A 24015-nucleotide genomic window follows, 5' to 3' on the forward strand; every position below is an offset into this window, starting at 1 on the left:
TTCTCATGGTGTAAAACTGAACCATGTTCATTAGGAGTCATCATCTATACCTTACATTGGATTGAGACTAGCCACATGTCTTTGGACAAATTGGACCCCTTTAATAGCAGCTGATCAGTAATATGCTATATGAATAGATGTAAATTCCTATATGTTCTGCCCCCAGGCTTTTATTCCCTCTTCCATGTCATTCTTTATTTTCATGTGTAACTCATGGAATGCATCATATTTAATAGGCTTTTTAAAAAATATCCCAAACCCTGACTGTACAATGAAACCACTTAGATAATTATAATTAGATCCATTTTGCAGTAATGGTATTACAATTTTAATTGTTTAGGCTGGCATACAGCTCACCGAACTTTAAGAACATGGATAATGATATGGCATTCCCTGTGGTCACTTGGTTAGCACTGAAGGAAAACCATCACTAACCTTTGCGGCTGAGGATCCTAAAGCACAGCTGTTGGTTTCTGTTACTGTGTTTTATAACAGCAGTAATCCCAGAATTTACTGCTGCCCTTCTATGCTGGGACAAAAACGTGCTACTTTATAAAGCTATTAAACGCCTTGGATTTTTCCCATGTAGGAGATCAAGCTTACAATGTTTCCAAAAGGTATCTAGTACTACTATCCATTATTTAACCCATTGTGTAAAATCATATGGTTTGCTCATACAGTCTATAATCCTGGAAGATACGATTTCTGGTAAGCGTCTTTATTGCAATTCAATACCTTGCAGACGTTACTGTCAAAGATGACATCACTCTATCACCATGGCTTGTTAGTGAAGAGCACCTGGTGTATCCGCAGCAAAGGTTATTACGTTTCCCTTTCACAATGGAGGCTTTTAAGGACTAACAATGGACTATCGTTTTATAGCTGAGATTAAAGTTTAGAATATGACAAGGTGATAGAGGCACTCTTTTGTTGGTTATATTACCTGACATTTTGAGCAAGAGAAAAATTATGAGATGCCTTTTTTCACCACCTGATTTAAAATGTCAAGTTTTAAAAATGTTTTTTCTACTGGGATGCTTCCCCCAACCCCAACCCTTCAGGGGTGAGAGTTCATTTAGGAGAAATTCAGGACGTTGTCTTTTGTTTTTAAAATTTAAAATAGTGAGTGCATGTGTCTGTGTGTAGCTGAAACTAGACAAATTCAAAATGGAATTAAGACACAATGGTTTAATAGTGTGAGTAGTCAGTCACTGGGATGTGGTGACCTTTCAGTCAGTTGACGTTTTACATGAAGATTGGGTGTCCTTCTGAAAGATAAGCTCTAGATCAACAGGGATTTAGCTGCAGAATTTACTGGGTGAAATTCTATGGCCTGTGTTATGCAGCAGATCAGAGTAGATGATCACATTTCTCATTTCTGCCCTCAAAATGGATATGTGTTTGTGCATCTGTAATGGGTTTGGTTAAAGTACAATGCTTATGTTAGGTGTTTTTCTTTCCCCTTTCCTGTAGCTCAGCTTACTTCTCTGCAAAGGTACAGAGCAGAGTTTAGTTTTTTTCAGGACTTTGATATATTAGGGCTGCCAATTAATTGCAGTTTACTCACGGGATTAACTCTAAAAAATTAATCGTGTTTAATCGCACTTATAACAATAGAATACCAATTGAAATTTATTAAATATTTTTGGATATTTTTCTACATTTTCAGTATCAATTTCAATTACAACACAGAATACAAAGTACACAGTGCTCACTTCATATTATTTTTTATTACAAATATATGCACTGTGAAAATGATAAACAAAATAAACAGTATTCTTCAATTCACCTCTTACAAGTACTGAGGTGCAATCCCTTTATCATGAAAGTGTAACTTACAAATGTAGATTTTTTTTGGTTCCATAACTGCACTCAAAATCAAAACTGTGTAAAACTGTAGAGCCTACAAGTCCACTCAGTCTTATTTCTTATTCTGCCAATCGCTAAGACAAACAAGTTTGTTTACATTGGTGGGAGATACTGCTGCCTGCTTCTTATTTACAAAGTCACCTGAAAGTGAGAACAGGCATTCACATGGCACTTTTGTAGCTGGTGTTGCAAGGTATTTACATGCCAGATATCAGAGGTGGGCAAACTACGGTCCATGGGCCACATCCTGCCTGGCCCCTGAGCTCCTGGCCCTGGAGGCTGTCCCCGGCCCCTCCCCTGCTGTCCCTCAATGGCGCAATGCTCTGGGAGGCGGGGCTGCAGAGCCCAGCCTGACCCGGTGCTCTGTGCTGCATGGCGTGGCTGCTTCTCCTGGTGCAGCCGCGCTGCCAGCCACTGGTGCTCCAGGCAGCATGGTAAGGGGGCAGAGAGTGTGGGGGGGTGTGGGGGGGATAGAGGGTAGGGGAGTTCGGGGGGGTGGTCAGGGGCGTGGATAGGGGTGGGGGTAGTCAGAGGGAAGGGAACGGGGGTTGAATGGGGGAAGGGGTCCCGGGAGGGCCGTCAGGAAGGAGAGGGGGGTTGAATGGGGTGGTGGGAGGTAGTTAGGGGCAGGAGGTAGTTAGGGGTGAAGGGTCCAGGAGCGGTCAGAGAGAAGGGGTGGTTGGATGGGGCAGGGGTCCTGGGGAGGGCAGTCAGGAAGGAGTGGAGGGTTGGATGGGGCAGCAGGGGGCAGTTAGGGGCAGAGAGTCTGGGGGCGGTCAGGAGACCGAGAGTGGGGGGGATGGATGTGGCAGGGGTCCCCAGGGGGCCGTCAGGGAACAGGGGGGGTTGGATGGGGCAGGAGTCCCATCAGGGGGCGAGAAGTGGGGTGTCGGTTAGGGGGTGGGGGCCAGGCTATGCCTGGCTTTTTGGGGAAGCACAGCCTCCCCTAACCGGCCCTCTATACAATTTCAGAAACCCGATGCGGCCCTCAGGCCAAAATGTTGCCCACCCCTGCAGATATGCTAAACATTCATATGCCCCTTCATGCTTCGGTCACCATTCCAGAGGACATGCTTCCATGCTGCTGATGTTTATTAAAAAAATGAATGTGTCAATTAAATTTGTGACTGTACTCCTTGAGAAGAGAATTGTATGTCGCCTGCTCTGTTTTACGCACAGTCTGCATATATTTCATGTTACAGCAGTCTTGGATGATGACACGGCACACATTCATTTTAAGAATACTTTCACAGCAGATTTGACAAAACGCAAAGAAGGTACCGATGTGAGATTTCTAAAGATAGCTACAGCACTCGACCCAAGGTTTAAGAATCTGAAGTGCCTTCCAAAATCTGAGAGGGATGAGGTGTGGAGCATGCTTTCAGAAGTCTTAAAAGACCAACACTCCGATGCAGAAACTACACAACCTGAACCACCAAAAAAGAAAATCAACCTTCTCCTGGTGGCATCTGACTCAGATGATGAAAATGAACAAGTGTCAGTCCGCTCTGCTTTGGATCAAGCAGAACCCATTATCAAGCAGAACCCATCATCAACATGGATGTATGCCCTCTGGAATGGCGGTTGAAGCATGAAGGGACATATGAATCTTTAGCGCATCTGGCACGAACATTTCTTGCAACACCAACTACAACAGTGCCATGTGAACGCCTGTTCTCACTTTCAGGTGACATTGTAAACAAGAAGCAGGCAGGATTTATCTCCTACAAATTGTAACCAAACTTGTTTGTCTAAGTGATTGGCTGACCAAGAAGTAGGACTAAGCAGACTTGTAGGCTCTAAAGTTTTACATTGTTTTATTTTTGAATGCAGGTTTTTTTGTACATAATTCTACATTTGTAAGTTCAACTTTCATGATAAAGAGATTGCACTACAGAACTTGTATAAAGTGAATTGAAAAATAAGTTTTTGTTTTTTACAGTACAAATATTTGTAATAAAAAATAAATATAACATGAACATTATACACTTTGTATTCTGTGTTGTAATTGAAATTAATATATTTGAAAATGTAGTAAACATCCAAAAATATTTAAAATAAATGGTATTCTATTGTTGTTTAACAGCACGATTAATCGTGTGATTAATCACAATTCTTTTTTTAATCGCTTGACAGCGCTAATATATAGATATAGATAATACAAATTAAATAGCTGAAAGAAATAAAATGACACAATCTCTCAAGGAAAAATATTTACTAAAAGTATATATATTCTCTTGGGGAAAATTCCCTGAAAGTGTTATCTTTAAAAAGTTGTTATTGACAGTATTTCATGGGTTCTAAGTAAACAGTTTACATATAACCCATGAAACAATTGCAAATATTGTCAATAACAACTTTTTAAAAGATAACACTTTCAAGGAATTTTCCCTTGTGTTTTAGTACCTAAAACTAACACAAATTCAAATGCAACATATAATGATATGTGCACACATACAAATGCTCCCCTAGGACTTTTCTTAGGGAGGATTTCCCCTTTTCATCCTCTGTGGAATGGTGTCCAAACCCTCTATATGAAGTACCAGCACCTTAAAGTTGGGAAACAAGTGATAATCCCACAGTCTCCTTCAAACTCCCCATGATTCTTTGCAACTTCAGTCACAATTTGCACAGCCTGTTGCAAATTCTAGTCTTCTTCTCCAGTGGGATGAAAAAGCCCTCAGTCTAAATCCAACAAACTGGCAAAGTCCCTGGAACACAATTCTACAGAAGGTTTCAGAGTAGCAGCCGTGTTAGTCTGTATCTGCAAAAAGAAAAGGAGTACTTGTGGCACATTAGAGACTAACCAATTTATTTGAGCATCAGCTTTCGTGAGCTACAGCTCACTTCATCGGATGCATTCTACAGAAGATTTTCCTGGTCCTTGAGCTTCTGTTCCTCTGAGTTTCAATCTGGCTCTCACTTCTGTTTAAAAAACTCCTCCCCTATTCTTGAGTTCACATTGGTTCCATGCTTAGAGAGTGATTCTGGGTATGTTCTGCCAGGCTGCTTGTCCACAATGCAAATCATCCAAGTACAGTATCTTCAAACAGCAAATGAATACATCTAGTGCCTGTAACACCCAGTGATCTGGGCCATCCAGCAGGGCCTCCCCCTTCCTGGCTCTGTCAAGTTTGCAGGCACACAGAGTCCCCAAAGCAAAACCAAGAAACTATGTATTGTCTCCACAGTTTCTTCCCTTATTTACACCACTTAATGCTGCAATGTAAGCATGTGGGACACACAAACACATGCACACAGACACACACACACATATATATATATATATATATATATATACACAGACCCACAAATTGTATAGTCAATTGCTTGACCATACTTTGGTTCATTATGAAACATACTCGAGACCAAAATGCCAATGTCAGTTAGGCTGATAGCTTCCCAGAGATTGGTATCATAGAGAACCTTTTTCCTCTACTATATTATTATTGGTTTGGAGCAATCTCGTGCAGTGATGTTACATCCCCCTTACACAGAAGGTGTGCTCCCAAAGCTACTCGTTTCAGCTGGTATTATTTATATGATGGTTTTACAAGTTACACAGCTCTTTACATGTCCCTAAAACCCAACCCATCAGTTTGTCCCAGTTTCCTAACTTCTTCTTCTGTTCCTTTCTTATCTGTGTTTTGGACCCGAGCATTCCAGGTACTGGTCCCTGAAGTTACTTCTCTAGCTTGTACTAAGACATACAGCTGTGTATCTTGATTTTGACAAGTTTCCTTTCTGCTTATGCTAAATGTATACTGCCGCAAATGCAAAGTGTTATGAGACACTTCACATACGTGAGTAGGATTATATAAAAAGCATAGGCCAATCTGGCTTTATAACCGCTATTATATTAATATTCTGCCCTCAGTATATCCTGATATATGTATGGTGTGGATAATATGTATTTCCACTGTGATATTTAGGTGCTAGCCCAGCATATATTGATCAACACATGAAATACATGTGTTGTGACAAAATAGTAAAAGTCATTAAAAAACAGTATAAATATATAACTACTCATGTATTTGATTTCACTCACTCCATATCTAGATCGGGTGTAGGCTGGTTTATATGTTTTTTCTTGAACTTTTAAGTCACAAACCGTGGGACCAGTCTTGCAAACATTTTCTACTACTTGGTGTAGCTCTTCCTACTGTGACTAGTCTCACTGAAATCAAAGGGACTACTCAAGATAATAAGCACTCCCCTCAGTAACGTTTGCAAGCCATCAGATATTCAGAAAAGAGAAGATAGCTTCTGCGATTTAAATAGCTCCTCACTTAAAATGATTAAAGGGTCTTAATATCCTCACTGCTTTTGAAAGCAATCGGTCAGAGCACATCTGGAGTTCTGTGCAAGATTGGTGGCATTCAGCAAGTTTTGTGTTTCTAATCGTTTTACTATTAAGCTAAAATGACCTTAAGATAAACATTGAATCAGTCTCAGATTTAAATATTTGCATTTTCCCCTTACAATTTTCATTGAAAGTTTATTTGATTTTTTTTAAGCAAAACCTGAAACCCAGCTTATTACATGCAAGGTTTGCTTAAATCACTGATATATCTCTAAAAATGCATGAGGTTGACTGTAAGTAAAATACAAATCTGTAGCTCTTAAAGCTAAGTGTGATAGAAAAAGTTTCCTAACTTCCTACTTAAAAGGTGGCTGTGGTTCAAATACTATACTAAGGGCCAGATTATGACCCACGTATGCACATTGCTGAGCAGTTTCTCACTTGGAGTTTGAGCCTGCCCAAACGTTAGGGCTACCCTATGGATGGGTTCCCCAATGGCGCTGATCCTTACTTGTGCTCTGTGTGGAGAGCAAGGCACCCATGGCTGCCAGGTAGCCGAGAAGGTCCACGAACACCCAGCTCCATTGGAGTGTGCAGAGAGTAGAAGGGGCATGGTGCAAGGCAGAGGGGGCACATGGTGCTGCATCTCGTCTGGTCATGCTATCCAGGAGGCAGCAGATGATTGTGGAAGATGCCCCCTTTCCTAAAATTCTCCTGTGCCTGCAGGATGCAAGAAACCAGGCTGTCTGCACAGACAGGGACCAGACCACTGCAACGTGAGCACCGCAGCCCTCAACACATGCAGCCCTTGCTAGGATGAGAGGGGTGACCTCCTTACCCCCACCCTCTGTACTGTTTTGGGCCCATGCACTATTTTGAAGCACACACACTGCCTGTCCCCTGCTGCGTGGGTGGGCTTTGGATTGCATGCTACTCTGGAGAATTCTCAGCACACTCCTGCAGGGAACTGCATGCTGGGTGGCACCATGAGGAGTGGCAGGATCGAGCCATTGATTGGCCCAACTCATTGCAGTAGAATGACTCGTGGGAGTTACTGCTCAGCAGTGTGAGTAAGGGGGTTGCAATCTGGTCCTAAAGAAATAGATCAGGGAGTACAGATAAACAGCAAAGGGGAATCTGTTTTTCTAATTATTTGTAGTCCATGTGTAACAAATGGGCAGTGGGAGTCTATTCTCTGCAAGTCGATAACATCTTAAATTCTTTTTTCTAGACTCACTCTTTTAGTAAGCTAGAAACTGTCACTTGAACCAAACTATTGTCCTGGATCCCCACAGGAAGAGAGTTTCATATGATTTTTTTTACTGGATTAGTCCATTGGTTTATCAAGTCTGGTGTAGACATGTCTGAGCTCCAAACCTGGATCGGAACCCCCTTTCTTTTCCACCAGCTCCACTTTTCAAAAAGTTGGTCGAATTTCTAATGGAGATCTGGCTCCAGTGTCTAATGCTTCAGAAGAAGGCAACCCAATGCTGTGGGATTGGCTTCTGCCCCACTGCAATTGCTTGGACAAATTTAAGCTGGACTCCCGATGGTGATTTAGCAATGGAGAAGCTATGCCCATCTACAACCAGAAACTAAGGAATCATTGCAGGAAGAAGAGCTTTTTTCAAATGTACAAAACTATTTTTAGAAATTTTACTTATTCTGAACTTCACATATTTTCAAAATTACATCAGTGGCTTTAACTATGGCCAACTTTTAAAATGGGGACTAAAGGTAAACTGGAACATAAAAGCTTAAATGCTATTTCTTAAACCTGCTGTCAAATGCTAAATAGAATAATTTTGATTTTTTATCCTGTATTAATTTAGCATTGCTAAGGACAGTAAATACTATGTTTTGGTAAGAGAGCTTCTTAAAATATTAATTAATAACACTCATTTTAGATCTTAAATGATGATTCTTCTTAAATAAACTGGTAAGATTCTAGACTCATCCATTCAACATTGAAAGGGATTCATAGCTTTTCTTTACATGAACTTTTTTCTCTCCTTACTCTTTGAGCTAAAACAAAGTCAACTTCAGCAGTTGGCCCCAATTCATTAAAGCATGCATGTTACTTTAAGCATGAGTAGTTCCATCAACTTCAGTGGGGCTACCCACAAGCTTAAATATCTTGCTGAACTGGGACCATAATAACCCCCTAAGATTATATTGGTTCAACACTCACTCAGCGAGGGAAGAGTGCCAGATGCAAAATTCCCAACGCCCATACAAGTCCCGATCTGACCCCACACTGCTTATGAGACTGAATGGGCCCATAGCACAAGGCAGTATGGCTGCAGGCACATAAGTATACAAATGGTTTCTCAGTGATAAAGAATGGCTGTTCGAGGAATGATTAACCACTTATCGTGATATGCTGCTGCCAGGGGGAAAAAAGCTTCATAAATCCTGTATTATATTTGGCTCAGCCATTTTATATACATTTCATTATAAGTAATAAAAGGTGACTAAATAGGTGCGATTCCTCTGGCATAGGCTTGTTGAGTGGTTCTAAGGAAGTTTAGAGAGAGTATCTGTGAGCCAAGGGCCCAGGAATGTGATAGAAACCTATCCCTAAGCCAAATGTGAAATTAAATCTTTTCTTACTCTTGTGACTGGAATTTGTGGCTCAGAGATAGTCCCCTAACAACTTTGTTTTATAGAGGAGAAAAGCTCTTCTGAACTTTGCTTTGTTTGTCTCTCCCTCACCTCAAAACTCCTGACTTCCCCCCTGCCCACACACACAATTCAGCCCTCTGTAACTCGATTAACTTTAGGTTTCAGAGTAGCAGCCGTGTTAGTCTGTATCCGCAAAAAGAAAAGGAGTACTTGTGGCACCTTAGAGACTAACCAATTTATTTGAGCATAAGCTTTCGTGAGCTACAGCTTACTTGATCGGATGCATGCAGTAGAAAATACAGTGGGGAGATTTTATATACAGAGAGAACGTGAAACAATGGGTGTTACCATACACACTGTAACGAGAGTGATCAGGTAAGGTGAGCTATTACCAACAGGGCAGGGAGAAACACCTTTTGTAGTGATAATCAAGGTGGGCCATTTCCAGCAGTTGACAAGAACATGTGAGGAACAGTATGGGGGGGGAAATAAACTTGGGGAAATAGTTTTACTTTGTGTAATGACACATCCACTCCCAGTCTTTATTCAAGCCTAAGTTAATTGTGCCCAGTTTGCAAATTAATTCCAATTCAGCAGTCTCTCATTGGAGTCTGTTTTTGAAGTTTTTATGTTGAAAAATTGCCACTTTTAGGTCTGTAATCGAGTGACCAAAGAGATTGAAGTGTTCTCCAACTGGTTTTTGAATGTTATCATTCTTGGCATCTGATTTGTGATTCTTTTACATAGAGACTGTCCAGTTTGGCCAATGTACATGGCAGAGGGGCATTGCTGGCACATGATGGCATATATCACATTGGTAGATGTGTAGGTGAATGAGTCTCTGATAGTGTGGTTGATGTGAGTAGGCCCTATGATGGTGTCTTCTGAATAGATATGTGCCAGTTGGCAACGGGCTTTGTTTGCAAGGATAGGTTCCTCGGTTAGTGGTTCTGTTGTGGGGTGTGCGGTTGCTGGTGAGTATTTGCTTCAGGTTGGGGGCCTGTCTGTAAGCAAGGACTGGCCTGTCTCCCAAGATCTGTGAGAGTGATGGGTCGTCCTTCAGGATAGGTTGTAGATCCTTGATGATGTGCTGGAGAGGTTTTAGTTGGGGGCTGAAGGTGATGGCTATTTTCTGTTATTTTCTTTGTTGGGCCTGTCCTGTAGTAGGTAACTTCTGGGTACTCTTCTGGCTCTGTCAATCTGTTTCTTCACTTCCGCAGGTGGGTATTGTAGTTGTAAGAATGCTTGATAGAGATCTTGTAGGTGTTTGTCTCTGTCTGAGGGTTTGGAGCAAATGCGGTTGTATCGTACAGCCTGGCTGTAGACAATGGATCGTGTGGTGTGGTCTGGATGAAAGCTGGAGGCATGTAGGTAGGCATAGCGGTCAGTAGGTTTCCGGTATAGGGTGGTGTTCATGTGACCATTGTTTATTAGCACCATAGTGTCCAGGAAGTGGATCTCTTGTGTGGATTGGTCCAGGCTGAGGTTGATGGTGGGATGGAAATTGTTGAAATCATGGTGGAATATTAACTTTAATATACCTACATCCATTTACATCAGAACTGAAAGTTCCCCCAGGACTCATTCGGAAGAGCAGCACTTCCCATGAAAACACCCGGGGAAGAAAGTTTGGGGAGTAGCAGGGAAGTTCAGCAAAGGTCTCCAAATAGTTTCCCCACAAATCCACTGGGAGAGGGCAGGGTTTGAACCCCCTTCATGCTATGACTCTTGTTATTGTGGGACATAGGCAGAAGGCAAAGCCATCAATATGTAGGCCATGTGTGTCAATGCTGGCTCTGCAGCTTCACTCCCCCTCTGCCCAGACCAGACATGGCTACTCCATAGAATGTGAGATATGCTCTATAAGGGCCTCCATTGGCTGCAGATTCTCTGAACTTTCCCCCAGATGGGGATTCCTTAGTGCGGTGTTGCTCCATGAATAAAATAATAGAGTTGGGAGCCAGAAAACCACCTTTTGGTCCACACCCTCTGCCTTTCAGTGCTGCTGAGGTGGCTTATTCTCCCTTTCATGTGGATTGGGGATACCCGTATGTGAAAGGCTCTGGCTGTGCATGAATCGCAGGGTCACAATCTGACCTGCTGTTTGACAGCAGAGATGCAGAGACTGATTGTCAAGTAGTGAAAAACACAACAAAACCAAACCAAGATGAATGGTGAAAAGTAAATTAGGTTTTCTCCATTTTAATAATTGAAGGGTCATTAGTGACACAGGTAAGGAGACTGGATTCCAAAATTCTTTACCATCTGCACTCTGCATCTGTTCCGGGTGCTGCATAATTTCCCATAATAAATGCTGAGCTCATACAATAGTGCATTTTTAACTTAAAAAAAAAAGGAATAAATGAATATGTTTGTCCTTCTTCTAGTTTCACCTCTGTTCCAGTTCAGTGTCTTTTCACTGCCACTGTTACTAATAGTGCTGAGAAGATATCCCGGAACAGGACTGCTCTCAGCACTCTCATCCAACCACCTGCATCTACCCAAATTGAGATTCTCTGCCATCCCTTAGAAGTGATCCTGAATAGCACCGGGTGAATAATAGCTGGTAATTATGAACAAATATTAATAAAAAAAGAAATTGGGTTGCACTGGAAATGATTTTATTTTTAAATTTTCAGCTAATGGTGGGGGGGAAATCATTTTGGGGCAAATTAAACATTTCAGTTTGATTTCAAACATTTTTAAATGGTTTAAAAATAAAATTAAAGGCAACGTTGAAGTGAAAAGTAATTTCCAATCAAAACATTTCATTTCTTAAAACCTCAAAACAAAATGTTTCACTGTTTCTGGAATTTATTTTTCCTTTTTTTCCATCTGAAACAAAATTGGCAAAACTGATGCAAATTCATGAAATGTTTTGGTGTTGCCAAATCTGCATTTTTCATTGAAAAAAATGTTTTTGTTGAAAAATTCCACCCCACCTGACCAACTCCCTCTGTTTTGCGCCAATTGGGATTCCAGAGTGAATTCCCTTTCATCAAATTCCCATTTAGCTAGCCCTTCCCCCAGACAAGTTTGCCTAGTTTGGTCATTTTCCTGGCCTTCTGTCAGCTATCCTTCCCATCCTATACCTCTAATTCTTTCCACCCAAAACATGTGCCTCTGGCAGGAACGCATTCTCTCTCTCCCACCAATTTACCTACCAGCCAGGAGAGAGCCAATTTTTTAAACTAGCTTTTCCCCAGCCTGAGTCACTTCTTTCACCTGCGAAGGACAATCAGTTAATAGTACTTGTCATTTGTCTGAGATGTTTCTTTCATGGATCTCAAAGCACCTGATGGACATTAATGAATGTATCAGTCCTTATGACACCACTGTTAGAAATACACCGGACCCTCGCTAGAATACACGTCTATATAGCACGAATTCCCATATAACGTGGTCGCGGCCATGGATTCCAAATTCAATTACTTTAATTGCAATTCATTTTAACGCGGTCCCCGCTACAACGCAGTCCCTGCATTAACGCGGTACCACGCATGGATCCCAAATTCTGTGTTCCAGTGAGGGTCCGGTGTATCTGTATTAGCCCTGTTTTAAAGATGGATAAATTCAAACCTATGCATGCAAGATGCTCATCCTATGGGAATGTATGCAGTCCAAAACCCTAGACAGACAGAACATTTTTACTGAGGCCCTATCTACACTAGCGAGCTGACAGCGGCACAGCTGTACTGATGTTGTAAGATCTCCAGTGTAGCTGGTCTATGCTGATGGACGAGAGCTTTCCCACCTGCACAAGCGGCGGTAGCTGTGTTGGCAGGAGCAGCTCTCCTGTTGACATAGCACTGTCCAGAGGGGGTGTGTTTTTTTCACACCCCGAGTGACGTAAGTTATACCGACAAAAGTGGTAGCATAGACAAGCCCTTCCTTACATATGTAGATCCTCTTAAAAACCTGATAGCCTAAATATAATGAGCCAAGAACCCCAGCAGGGCTCTAGAGCAGCGGTTCTCACACTTTAGCAAGCCAAGGAGCCCCATTTTGATTTAAAATTTTTGGGGGACCCCAATTCCACCTGCTCAGCTCTGGCCCCACCCCCTTCCCTAAGGCCATGCCCCCGCTCACTCCACCCCCTCCCTCCATCACTCGCTTTCCCCCACCCTGACTCACTTTCACCAGGCTGGGGCAGAGGGTTGGGTGCAGGAGCGGGTGTGGGTTCTGGGAGGGCGTTTGGGTGTGGGAGGGGGTGCAGGAGGGAGTTTGGGTGCTGGAAGGGGCTCAGGGTGGGGCAGAGGGGTAGGATGCAGGAGGGGATGTGCGTTCTGGGAGGGAGTTTGGGTGTGGGATCTGGGCTGGGGCAGGAGCTTTGGGTGCAGGAGGGGATGAGGGGGGCATTGCTTACCTTGAGCAGCTCCCAAAAGTGACTGTCAGATCCCTCTGGCAGCAGCTCCTGTGTGTGTGTGTGTGTGGGGGGACACGGGGTGTCTGCACACTGCCCCTGCCCACAAGTAGCTCCCCCACAGCTCACATTAGACACAGTTCCTGGCTAAAGGGAGCTGCAGAGTCAGTGCTTGGGCTGGGGGCAGCACATGGAGACCCCTTGCCCCTCATCCCTGGGATGCAGGGACGTGCTGGCCACTTCCAGGACGGCACGGACAGTTGGTCCCCAGTGTGAGGGAGGTGCTGGGAAGGAGGGGGAGAAGTTGAAGGAGGGAGTGGGCAGGAGTTGCTCAGCGTGGCCCACGGATCCCCTGGAGTACCCCCGGAGACCCCAGTTTGACAAATGCTGTTCTGGAGCATCCACATCTTTATTTAGAAAGATTTACCCCCCACCCCCCACCCCGAGGACACTGGCATATTGCACATTAACATAACTGCTTTAAGGACCAGCATTTAATGAATATCAATGTGTAAGGACCCACATTTTTCAAAGCTCTTTCACATACTCCTTGAAACTTGTGGGTGTCACCATGCCTAAGTGGGTCACAGCTGAGGATACCAACTTCAGGCCAGACTGCTGAGAAATAGGACAGACTCACCCCAAACGGAGTTTGAGTCATCTGCAGGAAGACCTATTGGGTGGAATGAGTTTCTTCTCTGTCCCATTGTTAGAATGAAGTGTCCTTACTGGGCCATCGACACACAGTCCTGATGTAAATACATCTGATGGTTGTCACCCAGGAATACAGAACAGGTATCAGTTACCAATGCATAGCCAATATTTATAACTTCAGATACAGAGATGATACAGAGATTTAACCGGGATAATCATAGTTGATAGATTGTAACTTTTCCATTGACACCTTATATGACCTACTTTGTACAAGATTTGTTGCAATTGTATAACAGTGGTAGTGACAAGGTTACACATGGTCATCTTTCTTATCCACAGCGTCACAGTGGGTTAGTTGCATTCCCACCAGGAGAGATTTGTGTAGGGGAATCTTGATTCTGTACACAAAAATCTATATGACACAAGCTAAATCATTCTTTGCTACAGACTGACTTTGATTCCTATGTGCAGTCTATCATACTATTAGTGTCAAGATGATAGAACGATGCTTCCACATGAATTTGATTCCAGCTGTTCCAGGTTTGATATCATCTGTGGATGGCTTACATTTATCAGTGGTAATTAGCTAATGCAGGATAGGATGAGCAGATGCAAACTGGCCATGATCTCTATTAAAAAAAAGTATCTAGCTATGATAATATCAGGTACTGTTTGTACCTTTACCAACAAAACACTTAGCATTGTTGATTACACCGTTCAAAGAGTTTGGAGTCTAAAATATTTCCACTGACTCATATTATTAATATAGTAGATACAAATACAAGAATATCTACATAAAAAAAGTACATAAGTGAATCCTGTTTTAAGAGTCTTTTGTTCTGTTGCCAAACAGATTAGCTTTTATTTTTTGCCCAGGGGGACTCTTCACTGCAGCATCATTGTGAAGAATTTTCTTTGAAAAAGTTTAAAAGGGCTCAGTTGTTAGAGCAGTCTTTAGTTGGTGGAGAGTTCCATATTCAACAGGAATTTCACATACACCAATTCACCTTGGATGTAGTCCATATGCATGAAATCTCAGCTCCACTGAAGTCAGTTGCAAAATTACTGTTGACTTTAATGGGGCCAAGGTTTTTTACTCCATGTGCTTGGCATAAATCCTGTATTTTACCCAAACACATTTATTTAGTGATGTGATTAATAACATTATAGATTATCTAAAATTAAAGAATTATAAAAATCAAGGTTTTTTCCCCCCGCTGTTGATGGCTCATAGACACAGACTTTAAGGTCAGAAGGGACCATCATGATCATCTAGTCTGACCTCCTGCACGTTGTAGGCCACAGAACCTCACCCACTCCTGAAATAGACCCCTAACCTCTGTCTGAGTTATTGAGAACATAAGAATGGCCATACTGGGTCAGAACAAAGGTCCATCCAGCCCAATTAAGTTTAGAAGTGTGTGCAACAAGAGTGATGTAGTGGTGGGAGTCTGCTATAGACCACCGGACCAGGGGGATGAGGTAGATGAGGCTTTCTTCCGGCAGCTCACGGAAGCTACTAGATCGCATGCCCTGATTCTCATGGGTGACTTTAATTTTCCTGATATCTGCTGGGAGAGCAATACAGCGGTGCATAGACAATCCAGGAAGTTTTTGGAAAGCGTAGGGGACAATTTCCTGGCGCAAGTGCTAGAGGAGCCAACTGGGGGGGTGCTTTTCTTGACCTGCTGCTCACAAACCGGGTAGAATTAGTGGGGGAAGCAAAAGTGGATGGGAATCTGGGAGGCAGTGAACATGAGTTGGTTGAGTTCAGGATCCTGACGCAGGGAAGAAAGGTAAGCAGCAAGATACGGACCCTGGACTTCAGAAAAGCAGACTTCGACTCCCTCAGGGAACGGATGGCCAGGATCCCCTGGGGGACTAACTTGAAGGGAAAAGGAGTCCAGGAGAGCTGGCTGTATTTCAAGGAATCCCTGTTGAGGTTACAGGGACAAACCATCCCAATGAGTCGAAAGAATAGTAAATATGGCAGGCGACCAGCTTGGCTTAATGGTGAAATCCTAGCGGATCTTAAACATAAAAAAGAAGCTTACAAGAAGTGGAAGGTTGGACATATGACCAGGGAAGAGTATAAAAATATTGCTCGGGCATGTAGGAATGATATCAGGAGGGCCAAATCGCACCTGGAGCTGCAGCTAGCCAGAGATGTCAAGAGTAACAAGAAGGGTTTCTTCAGGTATGTTGGCAACAAGAAGAAAGCCAAGGAAAGTGTGGGCCCCTTACTGAATGAGGGAGGCAACCTAGTGACAGAGGATGTGGAAAAAGCTAATGTACTCAATGCTTTTTTTGCCTCTGTTTTCACTAACAAGGTCAGCTCCCAGACTGCTGCGCTGGGCATCGCAAAATGGGGAAGAGATGGCCAGCCCTCTGTGGAGATAGAGGTGGTTAGGGACTATTTAGAAAAGCGGACGAGTTGCATCCGAGAGTGCTGAAGGAATTGGCGGCTGTGATTGCAGAGCCATTGGCCATTATCTTTGAAAACTCGTGGCGAACGGGGGAAGTCCCGGATGACTGGAAAAAGGCTAAAGTAGTGCCAATCTTTAAAAAAGGGAAGAAGGAGGATCCTGGGAACTACAGGCCAGTCAGCCTCACCTCAGTCCCTGGAAAAATCATGGAGCAGGTCCTCAAAGAATCAATCCTGAAGCACTTGCATGAGAGGAAAGTGATCAGGAACAGCCAGCATGGATTCACCAAGGGAAGGTCATGCTTGACTAATCTAATCGCCTTTTATGATGAGATTACTGGTTCTGTGGATGAAGGGAAAGCAGTGGATGTATTGTTTCTTGACTTTAGCAAAGCTTTTGACACGGTCTCCCACAGTATTCTTGTCAGCAAGTTAAGGAAGTATGGGCTGGATGAATGCACTATAAGGTGGGTAGAAAGCTGGCTAGATTGTCGGGCTCAACAGGTAGTGATCAATGGCTCCATGTCTAGTTGGCAGCCGGTATCAAATGGAGTGCCCCAAGGGTCGGTCCTGGGGCCGGTTTTGTTCAATATCTTCATAAATGATCTGGAGGATGGTGTGGATTGCACTCTCAGCAAATTTGCGGATGATACTAAACTGGGAGGAGTGGTAGATACGCTGGAGGGGAGGGATAGGATACAGAAGGATTTAGACAAATTGGAGGATTGGGCCAAAAGAAATCTGATGAGGTTCAATAAGGATAAGTGCAGGGTCCTGCACTTAGGACGGAAGAACCCAATGCACAGCTACAGACTAGGGACCGAATGACTAGGCAGCAGTTCTGCAGAAAAGGACCTAGGGGTGACAGTGGACGAGAAGCTGGATATGAGTCAGCAGTGTGCCCTTGTTGCCAAGAAGGCCAATGGCATTTTGGGATGTATAAGTAGGGGCATAGCGAGCAGATCGAGGGACGTGATCGTTCCCCTCTATTCGACATTGGTGAGGCCTCATCTGGAGTACTGTGTCCAGTTTTGGGCCCCACACTTCAAGAAGGATGTGGATAAATTGGAGAGAGTCCAGCGAAGGGCAACAAAAATGATTAGGGGTCTGGTACACATGACTTATGAGGAGAGGCTGAGGGAGCTGGGATTGTTTAGCCTGCAGAAGAGAAGAATGAGGGGGGATTTGATAGCTGCTTTCAACTACCTGAAAGGGGGTTCCAAAGAGGATGGCTCTAGACTGTTCTCAATGGTAGCAGATGACAGAACGAGGAGTAATGGTCTCAAGTTGCAGTGGGGGAGGTTTAGATTGGATATTAGGAAAAACTTTTTCACTAAGAGGGTGGTGAAACACTGGAATGCATTACCTAGGGAGGTGGTAGAATCTCCTTCCTTAGAGGTTTTTAAGGTCAGGCTTGACAAAGCCCTGGCTGGGATGATTTAACTGGGAATTGGTCCTGCTTTGAGCAGGGGGTTGGACTAGATGACCTTCTGGGGTCCCTTCCAACCCTGATATTCTATGATTCTATGATTCAATGTCCTGTCTTCTGACAGTGGCCAATGCCAGGTGCTTCAGAGGGAATGAACGGAACAGGTACTTGTCAAGTGAGCCATCCCCTGTCGCCCATTCCCAGCTTCTGGCAGCCCTTCTGAAGTCCTCAAAGCATGGTTTAAAGACTTCAAGTTACAGAGAATTCACCATTTAAACTAGTTCGAACCTGATGTTTCCTTTTTATATTTGTTCAGCTTGGACAATCAGAAGATCACTAGCATCGGTCTTTCACAGCAATTTCTTCCCAAATAGAACATTGAGGGTTGTGGCAGAGTGGAATAATGTATGCCACATACCTCGCCTCCCTCCCCACCAACTAGAACTGAGTGAGTAATTGATCTTTCAGTTCATTACCTAAACTGAAAGCCCCACTACCTCCCCATAATAATAATAATACCTAATAATACTTTCATTTCAGATTGATTTCTTTTGTTTTTTCTTTCCATTTGGATTGAATGAAACGGTCCGAGTGTCAATTCAAAATGACATTTTCAAAAGGAAACATTTCAACATTTCTAATTTTGGCCAAACCTCTTTGCCACATTCTACCCGAATTCACAAATCATTTTTGGCGCCCTCCCCCAAAATACATTTTCTGGCATATTTCCTATTCTCTAAAAACATTTTGCTCAGCTCTACCCAGAACAGGCTGCAAGACCTGCTCACAAACCCTACAGATCCTGGGGCATGAGTAGGTGGCTTTGTGCCTCTGCACTAACTCAGGCTCTCAGGTGCACTCCTCCCCACCCGCTGCCTGAAAGTGTGACTCCACTGATGCTATGTTGTCAGGACTTCCCAGGAAAGGTCCCACCTTAAATGGAGGGTCCCTCTTACCATAGAGATGGAGAAGTATAATATGGTCCAGGTTGTAGAATATTTCCTCCCTGACCCTATTAGGCTGATTGGAGGAAGATGTGCATTCCCCATACCCAGTCCTACCAGTATGTATCCCCTTCCCAGTTGTGGTTTCCTGAATCCAGTGGAGCTTGCTCATGGAAGCTGGGGAAGCTGCTGAACAGATGGCTGAGCGACTCCCATGCAAGAGGGGTGTATGTAAAGGCTCCCCACAGAAGATGGATTTCAGGAGGCATGATCCACCCCTGGTTATTTCATTACTAAAGATGACATTTGGCCAGGTTCTGTGACCCTTGCTCTTGTGGTAAAATGCCACGGGATCTTTAATGGACACAAAAGGTCAGGATCCTGGTTTCCCATCTCGGACAAAACATGATTTGGCTCAATGCTACAATATTCATTCAGGCATGATAACCTACCCAAGAGCAGGTACATTATGAAAATAATTCTATCGATTCTGCACATCACTGTACCAAACTCACTCTGTTACTTTATTCAGAATCATAGAGTCTCTTCATACATCTATGTAAAATTCAGCACTTGTTTAGTATGGGTAACAAGCTTATTTTACAAGACTTAAAATATGCATGACGCCATTCATAACTAGACAGTAACTCAGTCTTATAACTGGCAAATAGCTTATTCAGTTTCCAGTACTGGTGTTTGTACTGAATGTATTCATCCTGAGTGACTTCCAAGTATTAATAATGTGGAACACTCACTTCACAGATTCAAAGATGATGAACTCATATTTCATCCTATCCACAAGACAACACCATCAAGACTCTAATGAGAAAGACTTGTTTGTAGAATTGTTTGAATAATGCATTGGGATTAATGGATGCGGTGAATTTAGACTGTTCTTTCTATTTGTGTATCATTCACAAAGTGATCCTGATTTCTGTGACTGGCTTTGTATTTCTAAGTATTGGCTGAACAGTCTAGATGAAGAAGCCTCTGGGTGGTTCGCAAACAGTTAAATTGCTTGTGATACCTAGTGTTGATCCAAATACATGGAATGACATGACTAGAGGTGGGTGGGAATATTTTTCAACAAGCCATTTTTTCTTTCCAAAAATGCTGATTTGTCAGAATTGAAACTGTTCATGAAACACTTCAAAATTTTCAAAACAAACTGTTTGATTGACCCAAGCCAATATTTTTTCAAGACTTCCGGTTCACAAAAATTGTCGACATTATGACGTTTTCCCATGATGGAAAAAATTGTCATGCGATGGGAAAACTGTTTTCTTCCCACCTCTAAAGATGACCCAATCAATAGCAGAGAAACTGAGCAAACCATATATTTACAGAAATATTCACATATATGTGTTTTTTTACTATTTGACCCTCTCTGCTTGTTAGTATCACTCACTACTTATTTGTGTGACAAGGATGAATTCATTTGAGCTACTTCTATTTCCCTTGGAACATGACTGACCTGCATCATTGCTCCATGTTCAAATGGATCCTAAAATGATTTTGTGTTTCAAAAAAGCTGTGATAGCTTCTTTGGCCTCTGAATATCCTGGTTTTGGATTTTTTTTGTTGTTGTTTTTGCCACAAACATTTACCTAACATTTTATGAGAAAGGTCTGCTTTCCACGGTATTTTCCACTAGGTCAAAATCAGAAAGTACCAAATTTACTAACCAAGATTGATATTTTGCAATTATCTAGTGCAGTGGTTCTCAAACTTTTTTTTTTCGCAGACCACTTGAAAATTGCTGAAGGTCTCAGCGGACCACTTAATCATCTTTTCAAATGTTGTTTGCACCATTTGCTAACTATTGTAAAGAGCTTTGGATATCAGTGCTATTTAAAAAAAAAACCCTTAATAATAATTAACTTTTTTTGTTCTACAAATAAAAAGCACACAACTCATATTTTAATATCAGTAGTCTTACCTATCTAATGAGATGGATGTGCCCTCTCTCCTCTGCTGTGGCAGCCCCCAAGCTGGGGCTTGGAAGGAGGGGGGTTTCTCCCTCTCTCCCCTGCTGCAGCAGCCCCCGAGTTGGGGCTGGGAAGGGGGGGTCTCTCCCTCGCCAGCTGCAGCCCTGGAGCTGGTGAAAGTCACCTCTTTCTCTGGGTGCCGCAGCCCTGCACATCCCAAATTCCCCCCAACCCCTCTTCTAACCCCACTGCCCCCTCCCACCTACCCCCTATTCTCCCCAAGAGAATACCCCTCACCTTACATGTGTGTCTTCTCCAGGGTCCAGCCACCTAATTAGTGTCACCACACCTGTGCAGCTCCACTAATTAGGTGAGTGGCTCTTCATTCTCTTGTGTGCTGCCGACCAGGTGCGCATCTTAGTGGGAACTATCTGCGGACCACCTGAACACAGCTCGCCGACCACAGTTTGAGAACCTCTGATCTAGTGCTTTTCAAATCCATTGATTTCAAAGTGCTGTGCAAAGGTAGGGGAGAATCATTATTCCCATTTTACAGATGGAAACTGAGCCAGAAGGGTGATGTGGCTTTCCTAAGGTCAAAGGAAATGTCAGTGCTAGTTGGAAAATAAATCTACATTTGCTGATGCCCAGCCTTAGGCTTAGTCCAGTAGACTAAAGCTGTTTTCATTTCACTAGATTTCCAGCTCAATGCCCTCACTAGCAGGTTTAGATGAGGACTACCCTTCAGAATGAATCTCCAGAACTTACTAGGTTTGGCCATCACTTGATGTCAGGTGGATGAGATAAGATAATATCAGAACAGTGACTGCCAAAGTCTACGTCTGAGGCCTGGTCTACACTTAAAAATTAGATTGAGCAAGCTACGTCATTCAGGGCTATGAAAAATGTAGTTCCCTGAGTGCCAGGCTAGGTCAACCTAACTTCCGGTGTAGATGCAGCTGGGTCAGTGGAAGAATTCTTGCATCAACCTAGCTACTGCCTCTTGAAAAGATGAATTAACTGCACTGACACCCCCCCCCAAAGCCCTTATGTTGATGTAGGAAGAGTCAATACAGAGGTGCTACAGTGACACTGCTGCTATAGTGGCTGTAATGTAGACAAACCCTGAGATCAGCTGTAGCTTTTCTACATGATTTGATTGTTTTTATTCTATTTGTAGTTTTGATGAGAGCTGGTGGAAAAGAGGTCATTTTTTCCCACATTATTTTGTATATTTGTTTCATTTCCTGCAAACATTTATTTTTTAAATTGAAAATCAAAACTTCTGGGATGGGGGAAAGAACAAGGAGAGAAAAGCCACAAAATGGGGAGAACCCAAAACCTATACCCAGGTCAGGTGTTTTTCCCTATGGAAAGATACAAAAATTTCAAAAGAAACAAAACACTCTCAGGAAAATTTTCGTGTGATTTGAAAGGCAGACTGGTGTTCAAAACTATTTCATTTTCCACCAGCTCGAGTTTTCTTTCATTCATCAGCCAGCAGGAGACACAACGATGCTTTTACTGTACATCTTTCAGGGGGTTGATTGCAACCCATTATGTGCTACAGTGGATTTTTTAGAAAACCTCTAACAACAAAGCAGCCTCGGGAGGAATTAAAAAGAAAAGGTCCAATGCTCCTTGAGAGGAAACCTCTCCATACACTAGAATAGATATATAAATTATGATAAACAGCTGCAGGAAGTAGACTTTTCAACTGCTTTAGGCAGCCTCCATTTTTTAAACAGAAACAACAGGAACAATAGAATGATGCTGCTTTATTGTGTCTTACCTTATGTCCCAGCTGTTCCCATGTTAAATGTAACTCAGTACCTGCCAAGAGAATTGTTCTGCATACTGCCTTAAGGAAATGGTATAACATTGCCCGAACAATTCACCCAAGCAGAATGCAATTGAAGTGTACGTTTTAAAATGCACCTGTGTTGGACTTGAGAAACAGCTCATGAGAAACGGGGTGGGCTTTTCTAGCAGCTAATGCACCCACTCCAGAGACATGATTTATTAGGAATGCTGGTCTGATAGCACAAGCGTTCATGCTTTGTTGGATTTTTGACCCCAATGGAATCTGAAGATTATGGGCTTGGTTCTCCTCTCACCTGTACCAGTGTAAATCAGGAGTAACTGCTTTGAAGCCAACAAATGTAAAACTTGGGTAAGTGAGAGGAGAATCAGGGCCTGAGGGCTTGACATCCCTCTCCTGCTGCTTTTGTTCAGATTAGGATTTCAAACACATCCTTAAACAGCATATTTCTGTGTCATTGTGGAATGTAGGATGGGGTCAGGGAGGGAAGCAACAGATGGAAGGATGGGTGCAGACTTGCTTTATATATATATAGCGGGGATGCAGCTACACTAGGGAAAAGAAGGGATGGCAGGTTTCCACCCATCCTATATTTTTGAGTTGTCTTTCCCAGCAGTTCCCCCTCTCTCAGAGACAGCACTATTAATGACACTGCAAATCATATGGCAGAAAAACTGTGCTGAAAAAAGTTAGAAAGGGTCACAGCCTTCCTTATAACTAAACACACCAGAATCTCACTTTTAAGGCTGCAGTACTTAAAAATTATCCCCACTGAGTCGGGGAGGGAGAGACTAAATTATCAAATTTTTGCTAGTTTATGAAGGCTGGAACATCTTTTGTGAAAATGAAAGGCAGTAAGCTTCCCCCCTTACTTTTCAGTAAATATTATGTAACCCTTCTGCCAGGTGGAGCCAGCAGCAACAAGGGCTGGGTTCAGTATCTAGGGGTTCCCTTTCAGCAACACAACACAAAACTGGCTCAAGCCCCCAGCCAGTGACCTGGGACAATTATACACCATCCCCTGGGCACCTCTAAGAGGCAATTCTTCCCCTCTCACAAGCACAGAGTCTGAGTGTAACAAAATCTTTTAATAAAAGGAGGGAATTCACTCAGCATTAATTTGGGAAAACACCACACCTAGGGTTCATAAACACAAACCATGAGCAAAAGACCCACCCCCTCAGGCAGTGTCCTTTTCCCCTCAGGTTCTTAAGTCTAGCAACACGAAAGTCCCTTTAATGTGCCCATCCCTTCTTTGCACCCCACTCACAGTTGCTTTCCTTATCCAGTGCAACCCCAAAGTTCAGAGGTGCATCCGCAGAGTCCACCTCCCACCCTGTGGGGAGGGGCAAGGGAAAAGGGGGGGAAACAGGTACCTTATAAGCTCTGCTGCTCAGGCACTTGCTCGTCACTCCAACAGCCAATTGCTGCACCTCTCCACCAGCCACCCTGCTAGCCACACTAAGAAGTCTTCAGCCCCCCCCCCCCAGCTCTCAGTGATTTCAGCTGTTAGTGTGGGAGCCTCACTGCTGGTGCACACTGGGCAGTCTCTTACAATAGAGACACTGTCCTAAAGTAGATCTAATACTTAGACATCAGTGATTTCAGCTCTGCAGCATGTAACAAGACTCTCAATTCAGTCTAAATTAGCTC

The 24015-nt window shown here is 43.1% G+C and overlaps 1 long non-coding RNA gene across 1 annotated transcript in view; it reads right to left on the minus strand.

Moving 5' to 3' along the window:
* Window positions 1–23822, minus strand: part of LOC125629856 (uncharacterized) — a 77934-nt gene extending 54112 nt beyond the window's left edge. The window contains exon 1 of the long non-coding RNA XR_007354512.2: window positions 23739–23822. This is a non-coding gene — a long non-coding RNA (uncharacterized LOC125629856). The remainder of the gene's footprint in view (window positions 1–23738) is intronic.
* Between the last annotated feature and the right edge of the window lie 193 nt (window positions 23823–24015).

Source organism: Caretta caretta, chromosome 1 (genome assembly GCF_965140235.1).
Source record: "Caretta caretta isolate rCarCar2 chromosome 1, rCarCar1.hap1, whole genome shotgun sequence".
Classification (NCBI taxonomy): Eukaryota; Metazoa; Chordata; order Testudines; family Cheloniidae; genus Caretta; species Caretta caretta.